Source organism: Octopus bimaculoides, chromosome 18 (assembly GCF_046866305.1).
Source record: "Octopus bimaculoides isolate indiv1 chromosome 18, ASM4686630v1, whole genome shotgun sequence".
Classification (NCBI taxonomy): Eukaryota; Metazoa; Mollusca; class Cephalopoda; order Octopoda; family Octopodidae; genus Octopus; species Octopus bimaculoides.
Window position 1 is genome coordinate 9949520 of NC_142945.1, and position 12500 is coordinate 9962019.

Genomic DNA, 12500 nt, shown 5'->3' on the forward strand with positions numbered 1-12500 from the left:
ACCACTACCACCACTACTACTACTACTGGTGGAGGGGATGGTGATGATAGTAGTAGCAGTAGTAGTAGTCGAAGCAAGATAATAAAACTCCAATAGCAAAGACTTCAATAGCAACAGAAATGGCGTTTAACTGTTACGGAGAGGAAAGACGCCATTTGCATAAACTTGTAACAAAATGGCCTCTTCGTAATAATGAATATTTTGTTAACTCGATAATATATATATATATATATATATATATATATATATATATATATATATATATATATATATATATATATATATATATTGTTGTTGTTGTCTTTCTCATTGCTGTTTATAATTTTGTTTTATTACTTTATTTTATTCATTTATTTATGAGTTTTCGCTTTTTTTAATGCTTTTGTTTTCTCCCTCTCCCCCTCTCTCTCTCTGCCAGTAAATAAGATTAAAAGAGAACGAATTTTCTATTTTGCCGGACATTTGTTTTACCGATTGTTATTGGTTAGTTTTTTTTTTGTTGTTTATTAATATTCAATAGTTTTATTTTGTATATTATATATTTTTTATTCATTATATATATATGTATATATATATATATATATATATATATATATATATATATATATATATATATATATATATATATATATATATATATGTATATGTATGTATATGTCTATATGTTCTTATCTACAATATTATTGAAATAAATGTAAGCAGACGACAAAGAGAAAGGGGGTGAGAGAAAGAAAGTTAAAGGAGGAGGCGAAATAAAAAAAAATGAAGAAAGAGGTGGGCGAAAGTGCTTTAAGATGAAATTTGTATGAGAAATAAAGAATAAAGACAAATTATTGGGCAAAGAAAAAGAATGACAGGAGGAAGGAGAATGTGAAGAAATAAAGTCAAACAAAGAAAAAGGGTATGAAATACACAGACACAGACACACACACACACACACACACACACACACACACATATATATATATATACATAAGCACACATACACATATATTCAGACGTATTTTATTCATAAACATTAACGGCTTATTACAACTTACTTTTCTACTTTATGTGTGTGTGTATGCATCTATGTACATATGTATGTGTGTGCGTATGTACATATATATGCTTGACTATATATAAATATATATATATATATATATGCATATCTATCTATCTATCTATCTATCTATCTATATGTAGGTGCAGGCATGTCTGTATGGTAAGAAGTTTGCTTCCCAACCACATGGTTCCAGGTTCAGTCCCACACTGTGGCACCTTGGGCAAGGGTCTTCTACTATAGCCTTGCGCCGACCAAAGCCTTGTGAGTGGATTTGGTAGATGGAAACTGAAAGAAGCCCGTCGTATATATATATATATGTGTATATTTTTGTGTGTGCCTTTGTGTCTCTGTTTGTCTCCCCACCATCGCTTGACAACCATGCTTACAAAGTATAAGTGCCTGAGTCGATTTCTTCGATTTCTGCATAAAATATTAAAAGAATATATATACACAAACACATATCTACATACATGTATACATATGTACATACATATATATATACATTGTATGTGTGCGTGTGTGCGTTCAATGTACTTCGTCGCATGATATTGGAATATCGTCATCATGTATATGTATACATACTTATGTATATGCGTGTTTTTGTACTTAGAATTATACACACACACACATATTTATTTAGACGTGCACACACACACACACACACACACACACACACACACATTCACACACGGACACAGACACACACTCTTTATGCATTTACTTATACGGAGCTAGTGGCCTGTTACTTTAGAGTTTTCCCCAACGTGGTGTCGGTTTCTCAGACAGATATATATCTATAGATTATTCCTGTTTGAGTAACCTAATACAGTCTATGGTTATTAAGTACGTATTCCACAGTTCCTTTAAACTTACGTACCGGATGCTTCTTGCCTATTACTCATTTTATCATAAAATTGAAACTTTTAGATACTGGGGATCCTTTGCTTAAAATTTATGTATATATTAATATTATCTCAGTTGAAAAAACTCCGACAATGAAAATACGTTAATAGTTACCAGGGTAGCAAAAATTACACGAAAACTGGGATATCATACCCGGTTAATAGTTAGAAATACCAAGTTAAAGTGATGTATTTTGAGTAGATATGAAGAATAATAATAAATGGAGCAAAACGCTTATAATCAATATTCCTTTAATTCCTACATATGTTTCAAAATATATGTGCACTCTACTCCAATAATAGATGATAAGAAGTAATAATAATAATAATAATAATAATAATAAAATGAACACATGAGCAGTTGTTACTTCATTAAGAGATTAAATAATAATAATAATAATAATAAAAGAATGAGGCTAGATAATGCTGAAGTGGAGAAACTTGTTAGCCACTATCCCAGGTTTCTATTCGGAAGGTGTTAGCGTTAACAAAGCCGAAGGAATGACAATCAAGTTTTAACAAGACCTTGTCAAACATTTGCAACGAATACCGGATCATCAGTAGACAAAACAGCCAATCAATATATTAACTCGGTCTTTTGTAATTCCCATTGATATGGCTAAGATAAATATTATTCTTAGCCGAATTGACGCGAAGCGACTATGGCGCTAAATAATATGTAAATGAATTTTATTCAGGTTGATTACAAGACGCAGTTTATAGAGACGTTGGCAAAGTAGATTGTCTTCTGACGCTGAGTTACATATGTATATATTGTAGTAACTCTGTCTAAATAAGGAGTCACGATGGGCTTTCTATCGGTCACATACCACGAGCATATATGTATGTTAAGAATGCATATCTATGCGCATATATATATATATATATATATATATACATATAATCTTTTATTTGTTTCAGTCATTTGACTGTGGCCATGCCGGAGCACCGCCTTCAGTCGAGAAAATCGACCCCAAGACTTATATTTTGTAAGCCTAGTACTTATTCTATCGGTCTGTCTTGCCGAACCGCTAAGCGACGAAGACGTAAACACACCAGCATTGGTTGTCAAACGATGTTAGGGGGACAAACAAACACACACACACACACACACACACATATATATACGACGGGCATCTTTCCGTTTCTGTCTACCAAATCCACTCACACGACTTTGTTTGGTCAGCTCGAGGCTATAGTAGTGGGACTGAACCCGGAACCATGTGGTTGGTAAGCAAGCTACTTATCACACAGCCACTCCTGCGCCTATATATGTATACATATATATATTTATGACCCTGTATTTGTGCGTGTATATATACTTATATATATGTGTGTGTGTATGTATATATACATATATATCTCGATAGATAGATACATACATACAGATACATATACATACATATATATACGTACATATGTATATATATATATATATATATATATATATATATATATATATATATATATGTATGTATGTATGTATGTATGTATGTATGTATGTATGTATGTATATATATATATATATATATATATATATATATATATGGAAAGAGAGAGTGTGGTGATGATGAGATGATGAAAGAGCGTGAGAGAGAATGAGTGAGAAAGAAACAAATAAACAAAATTAAGAGAGAGAAAGGGAAAGAGACAGAAAGAGAGAGAGAGAGAGAGAGAGAGAGAGAGAGAGAGAGAGAGAGAGAGAGAGAGAGAGATAGAGAGAGATAGAGAGAGGGGTGGAAAACAAGTGCATCCATCGTTGGAGCTTTGCAAACATAGAACGGAATTCAGAGTGAGAAAAGGAAAAAAAAAAAACAGTAAAAAAACCTGAAAGCCTGAAGCTATGGATTTAATATATTGACGAGAGAACGCAGGTGTAGAGTGATTTTTTTTACAGCCCGTCGATGTATTTTGAAGACGAAAAAAACATGATCTGTACACAAGTGTAACGTAAAAAAGATGAAGTTTTCAGAATTACACCACAAAACATTGCACTAAAAATATAAATTAATGAAATTTCTTAAAAATTAGAAAATACATAACGTTTTATCAACTACCTTTACCTTTAAATTATTTCAGTCATTGGACTGCGGCCATGCTGGGGCATCGCTCTTGGAGGGTTTAATCGAACGAATCGATCCCTGTAGTTATTCTTTTAATGACTCGTACTTATACTATCGGTCTATATTTTTTTGTCGGATGTTACGGGGTCGTAAACAAACCAACAGTGAGCTTCAAGCAGCGTAAGGGAACAAACACAAGCACACATACACACAAGCACACATACACACTCATAATTGTATGTATATTCTATTGTTTATTACATTGTAAAGAGGAACGTATATTTTATTTAATTAACCCCTTTCAATGCAGTTTGCGGCAAGTAATTAACTGTCAGATTGAACAGTTATCACCCGTGGATTTTCCCGCGTCGCTCACAAACACAGGTATACCTAAGGCATCTTATTACTGTTTAAAAACTGTTATACTCCACGGTTTGTCCTCATGGAAGTCTAGCTCTAGAAAATAGTTCACTATAAACATCTGCTTATATTATTTGAAAGTTAACATTTAACGATAAAATCACTTTATTACATATTGCACTTTGTTTGTATTCGTAATTGTGTACCATGTTCTCCGTTTTTTTGTTTATTTATTTTTTGTTTTTGGCTTTGTTGCCGTACACATTCGCAAGCTTTCTTACAAAGGCTCTAATGCTCTTAGCTTAGACTTTTCTGTGGGGCAACCAGATCGAACCATCTCAAGTGTAACTGCCCGTAATGGTCGTTATTTCTGGGACTTGACTGATGAAAGAAAGCCAAAAATGACCCGTCTTTTTTTGCCTGTCCCTCTAATTGTTGTTTCTCTTGTCCGCGTTTATATCGTCTATCTGTCCGAATGTTTTAATGCCCTCTATAATTCTTTTTATCTCTTCATTATTATTAACGCTTTCGTTTCTTTCTCGAAGAAAATTTTGTGAATGTACAAACAACTTGTTCATTTATATAAAACAGATGATTTATTGGGGTTTTGTTTTGAAGAGAATAGGGTGGGTAGATAGGCTGATAGATAGATCTATTTATTCATGTCACGCTGGCCACTTGATAAAATCATTAAAGTGATTTTATCGTTAAATCTATAATACACGCACACATATAAATATATACATTCATGCATACATACATGCATATATATATATATATATATATATATATATATATATATATATGATATTTTTAGACTAATGGGCATATGTCAATGAGTGTGTTGAAGTGTTGGTTAGTGTATATATATATATATATATATATATATATATATATATATATATATATATATATATAGTACCCCCTCCCCCCCAAAACGAAGAACAAACGCAAGAAAAAAAATGCGAGGACGTGGTACGTACAAAGTATTAGTAGACGACCAGGGAAGGAAAGAAAGGTGGTTTTACATTTCGAGCAAAGCTCTTCTTCAGAAACAGGAGACAGAGGAAAGTGCAAACGAAAAGGAATACGGAGGAAAAAAAATCGCCAACGATTCACATGTGGTTACATTTTGAATATATATATATATATATATATATATATATATATATATATATATATATGATATTTTTAGACTAATAGGCATATGTCAATGAGTGTGTTGAAGTGTTGGTTAGTGTATATATATATATATATATATATAGTACCCCTCCCCCCCAAAACGAAGAACAAACACAAGAAAAAAAATGCGAGGACGTGGTACGTACAAAGTATTAGTAGACGCCCAGGGAAGGAAAGAAAGGTGGTTTTACATTTCGAGCAAAGCTCTTCTTCAGAAACAGGAGACAGAGGAAAGTGCAAGCGAAAAGGAATACGGAGGAAAAAAAATCGCCAACGATTCACATGTGGTTACATTTTGAATATATATATATATATATATATATATATATATATATATATATATATATATATATATATGTATATATATGTATATATATATATATATATATATATATATATACATATACGCATATATACATATATACAACGTTACTTACATAAATATATTTATGCGTATGTATGAGCGTATGGATTTAGCCTTGCGAACTTCCTGTTATTGAACCTGAATGCTAAACAAAGACATGATTTATTGTTCTTAAAATAGAGTTAATAACAAATGAAACTGGTCGTAATTCTTGGTTCGGTAATGCGTAAAGAGAGCATCCATTGCAACGTATCATCTGGAACCAACCCCACTGCTACGATTAGTATCATCGCCATGGCCACGATGACCAAAGCAACCTTAGTATCGTGACCACCACCACCACTTTTCATCCTTTCAGGGTTCATAACATAAGTACCAGTTGTGTACTGGAGTCGTCGATGATTTCGACTTACGCCCTGTCCAGAAATTGCTATCCTTGTGCCCAAATTCGAAACACTAGACATATTAGTTATATAATGTTAGCTATGTATCTAAAAGCGATGGTCACGAATGGAATCCCTTGATTAGATGTCTGTCTCGTCAGGGTTGACCTGGGGCTAAACAAAATGACAGACAGCTATCAACTATTTGATGAAGTGTGGCTGCGTTGGTCGTTGAACATGTCCAGACATAGCGTTTCTCTAACTTTATCTCTCCCATCTTGTGTAAAGACATTAAACATGTTTTGGCTCGTCCACATCCACCTACCTTGTGGCGTATTACACATATATTCGTAAACTTCTGCACGTACATACATATATATACACGTGTGTGTGCGTGTGTATGTGTGTGCGTGTGTATGTGTGTGTGGGTATATATATATATATATATATATATATATATATATATATATATATATATATGCATATACTCACATATTATTTGTATTATATATATATATGCATATATATATATATATATATATATATACACACACACACAAAATTCAGCCGCCCGACCATCTAACATATGCACCTCGAGTATGTGTGTTCAATTTTGTATATATATATATATATATATATATATATATATACATGCAGTTAATAATAAACAATTATTAACTTCCCATCTCCATTTTCTTATATACATATACGTATATATATATATATATATATATATATATATATATATATATATATATATATATATATATATATATATAAAATAGGCGTAGGAGTGGCTGTGTGGTAAGTAGCTTGCTTACGAACCACATGGTCCCAGGTTTAGTCCCACTGCATGGCACCTTGGGCAAATGTTTTCTACTATAGCCTCAGGCCGACCAAAGCCTTGTGAGTGGATTTGGTAGACGGAAACTGAAAGAAGCCCGTCATATATATATATATATATATATATATATATATATATATATATATATATATATATATTTGTGAGTGTGTGTGTGTTTGTATGTCTCTGTTTGTCCCCCAACATCGCTTGACAACCGATGCTGGTGTGTTTACGTCCCCGTAACTTGGCGGTTCGTCAAAAGACCCTGATAGAATAAGTACTAGGCTTACAAAGAATAAGTACTGGAGTCGATTTGCTCGACTAAAGGTGGTGCTCCAGCATGGCCGCAGCCAAATGACTGAAACGAGTAAAGAGAGTGTATATGTATATAAGCATTTTTTTTTACTTGTTTCATTCATTAGTCTAGTATTTTTTCTGTTTCTTTTGCCGAACCGCTAAGTTACGGTGACACGAAGACACCAACGCCGCTTGTCCAGCGGTGGTGAGCGACAAACATACACGCACGCACACACATATATACATATATACGACGGGCTTCTTTCAGTTTCCGTCTACCAAATCCACTCACAAGGCTTTGGTCGGCTCGAGGCTATAGTAGAAGACACTTGTCCAAGGTGCCACGCAGTGTGTCTGAAGCCGGAACCAGGTGGTTGGTAAGTAGGCTACTTACCACAGCCACTCCTGCGCCTTATATACCGTAAATCCTCAAGTATAATCCGCACTTTTTTTCCCAAAATTTAAAGGTCAAAATTCGAAATGTTGCTGTACTCAGTTCAGAATCTTGTGATACGTAGTTCGACACCATGTTGTACGCAGTTCGATATCTCGTAGTAAAGACATTTGGAAAATTGCAAATTCTGGAAATGTTATTTGCTTGAGAGATAATTTCATTGCCTGTATTTTGGTTGGATTTCTTAAGGAAGTGTTTGATATTTTATGAAGAAGTAGTTACCAGGAGATGAAATAAAATAAACACTACGAAGCGTTTCTCGATGTTCCACCTTCTGCGATTTTAGTAGTGTTTATATTAATTGCTGAAAACGTTATGTAAGATGTGATTCCTCCAGGCTTTGAGTTGTAATGGCTGTGTGTACGCAATGCAATTTTCACAGGGTCAAAGTGCTCTTGAGGCCTTCGGGAAAAGTACGTAAAAAGTGTATGAATGCGCGCGAGCGTTTGTGTATAAACATACATACATACAATTACATATATATATATACATATGTATATACATATATATATATACATATGTATATACATATAAATATACATACATATGTATACACACACACATATATACATATATATATATATATATACATACACATATATATACATATATGTATACGCACACATATATATATTGTTTTCTAGTTTCAGCTCGAGAGCTGTGGCCATGCTGGAGCACCGGCTCTAGTCGAGCAAATCGACCGCAGGAATTATTCTTTGTAAGCCTAGTGCTTATTCTATCGGTGTATTTTGCCGAACCGCTAAGTAAGTAACGGGGACGTAAACACACCAGCATCGGTTTACGTCCTCGTAACTTAGCGGTTCGTTCAAAGGAGACCGATAAGATAAGTACTAGGCTTACAAAGAATAAGTCCTGGGGTCGATTTGCTCGATTAAAAGGCGGTGGTCCAGCATGGCCACAATCAAATGACTGAAACAAGTAAAAGAGTATATATATAGAGTGGGTAGTAAAAGTTTTGAAAATGGCAAGAGTGGATAGTACCGCTCTAAGTGTAGACCCGTGAGTCGGAGAAAGTGTAGTCCCAGGAGTTGGAAAGGGCACTTGTCCTTGGTATTCAGGTTGATCCTGGATGGTGGGGGTTCCTCAATAATCCCTACAGGCCCTCTGCACCAGGAAGACCCCACCACTATCACGTTTTTCTTCTTTCTTTTTCTTAGTGCTGCATACTGTTTATACTTCTCTTCTATTAATGTATTATTACTATTTTTGTTGCTTTGGAGGTCATAGTTGTGGTGGTGGTGGTGGTGGTGGTAGTCATGGCGACAGTGGTAGTCGTGCTGATGGACTGATGACTGAGATATATATAGTAGAATTGATCGTAATTTTTTTTTCTTTTTACAAATGCATATTTATTAAAAAATATATTTAGTTTAAATCGACAAAATTCCCTTCAAAAGTGCTGACCCACATGGCTGCCGTCCAATAGTTGAAGCCAGTAAACCAGTAAAAGAATAAAGCATATATATATATATATATATATATATATATATATATATACAAACACAAATAGATAGATAAATAAAGTAATGCATAATTATATGTGTGTGTGTGTGTGTGTGTATTTATTTATGTATGTATTGGACTCCGGCCATATCGGTCACCAACTTCCAAGAGGTTCGTCCTTAGAACGGTTTAATTGATAGAAGCGATACATGTGTATGTTCATGTGCCTATCTGGCTATCGATCCACACACACACACATCTATATATATATATATATATATATATATATATAAATATATATATATATATATATATAAATATATATATATATATATATAAATATATATATATATATATATATATATATATATATATATATATATATATATATATATATATATATATATATATATATAAATATATATATATATATATATATATATATATATATATAGATATATATATATATATATATATATATATATATAGGTATCTGAAGTGTGTTTGTATGTATCTCTATGTACATATACGCATCGGTTTACGTCCCCGTAACTTAGCGGTTCGTTCAAAGGAGACCGATAAGATAAGTACTAGGCTTACAAAGAATAAGTCCTGGGGTCGATTTGCTCGATTAAAAGGCGGTGCTCCAGCATGGCCACAGCCATACACTTTTTACGTACTTTTCCCGAAGGCCTCAAGAGCACTTTGACCCTGTATATGTGCTTAAAACTAAATAAAGCGTCTCTAGCGTCGCAGTTTAATTCATACTATTTGTACACATCAAATTTATTGTATCGTACTTACTATAAAACATGTATAAAACAAAAGTTAATAATTTAAGAAATAAAGGAACGCTAATAAGTAACAATTTCCAATCAGAACCACACGAGGACTACAAAACTGGCTCCGTTCTAGGCATAATGGCTGCAGTATCTTTTCCAGTATTACGGTAAAAGCTTATTTTATCGATGATAAAATGTTAAAAGCGAACTCAATCTTGGTATATTTGCAAAGAAACGAAACGTAATTCCAAACTAGAGGGTAATTTGCCAGTCAGTCTTATGACTATGTAATCTGCTGAGTTCAAAATACAAAAGACACACACAACGCCACAATCAAACACACCCACAGATTTCCACATATGTAGTAGATGTATATGCATATACATACACACACACACATATATATATATAAAGCACTTGACACGTAATCACAGGGAATTGAGTTCGTATTTCATGGTTGGCCGGTAACGTATTTTTCTGCAATGTATGGATAATTTATCCTGATCACGCTATTTATTAGCATTATCACGTGTTTGAGAATAAAAAAATTATTTCTGTATCTTATATATATATATATATATATATATATATATATATATATATATATATATAGGTGAGAAAATTGGTATGTGAAAGCACGTGGTTGGATGTATAAAAGATAAACAAGAGTGAAAAAACTACAGAAGGCTTGTGTTACATGGTTAAAGTATATGTGTAAAATATGTCAGAAAAATGTTATAAAATTTTTTTGGTATATAACCATTGTATTTGGAGAAATAACTGGTTTCGTGTTGTCTTTTCAGATTTCTCTAATTCATGGTAACATGTCTACGCTCCCGTGTGTAAATAAAAGAGTTATATATAAAAGATTATATATATATAATCTTTTGAATTCGTTGAGGTAACTTTAGAGGTATGCAAATAAAGCTCCTATTTCATCATCCTGCCATACATATGTATATAAATATGTATACATATATATCTATACACAAACACATACATATATATACACACTCACATACAATACCTACATACATACATATATACATACATATATACATACATACATATATATATCCAGTCATACATATATATGTATATATATATATATATACACTTATATACACGTATATATATATATACACACACATTCATTAATATATATATATATATATACATATAGGTGAGAAAGTTGGTATGTGAAAGCACGTGGTTGGATGTATAAAAGATAATAAGAGTGAAAAAACTACAGAAGGCTTGTGTTACACAAGCCTTCTGTAGTTTTTTCACTCTTATTATCTTTTATATATATATATATATATATATATATATATATATATATATATATATATATATATATATATATATCCAACCATGCATATATATATGTATATATATATATATATTCCTATATACACGTATATATAAATGTCTGTCTGTCTATATGTATGTATGCATACACACACACATCTATATATACATGCGTGAAAGTATACATATAAATGTAGGTTAGTTGACTAAACTAGATCATCAAAATCAATTCAACAGGAACTATATACAATAAAAGGAAACACACAATATAATGCATTAACCAAATGCACCAGAGTTACAGTAGGAAATAATTATCACATATATATCGTAAAACAAAGCGCAGTATGTATCAGAACAAATAACCATAAACTACATCTAGTATATTAGAAAAAAAAAAAAGGCACTCGAAAAGCAGAAAACAATTTGTGATGAACATGTGAACATTAAAATTATGAGTCATTTAATCTAGTGGTAAACAGCAAGGCTCAAACTGTTAAGCAGGCCACAGAAGTACAACACTTTCTTGTCGATTAACCATGCATTTGCATGAAGGAAGCATTATAAGTTATTACGATAGCGACAACGGAATGAAACTTTGCAGGAAAAAAAGAAAACACTAGTTGCTATTATTATCATTATTGGGAAAATACAAATTAAAAATCAACATACTGAAAATCAAGAGGCATATATGCCATAAACTGTGAAGATAAGCAATTAGTTGTTAAACACCGTTGAATCCGTAGTGACGGCTATATTTCTAATAAAAGCATTTGCTTCAGGCTTTGCAGTTTCCTCAATTTACAGCTGAGGACATACATACATACATACATACATACGTACGCACGTACATACAGACATACATAAGCATGTATGTATGCATATATATATATATATATATATATATATATATATACACACATATACATATACAAAATCTATACAAACATGTAGAGTGTGGGTATAGACACACACACTACATATATATGTAAACATATATACGTAAAAATATATATTCATATATATATATATATATATACACACACACACAC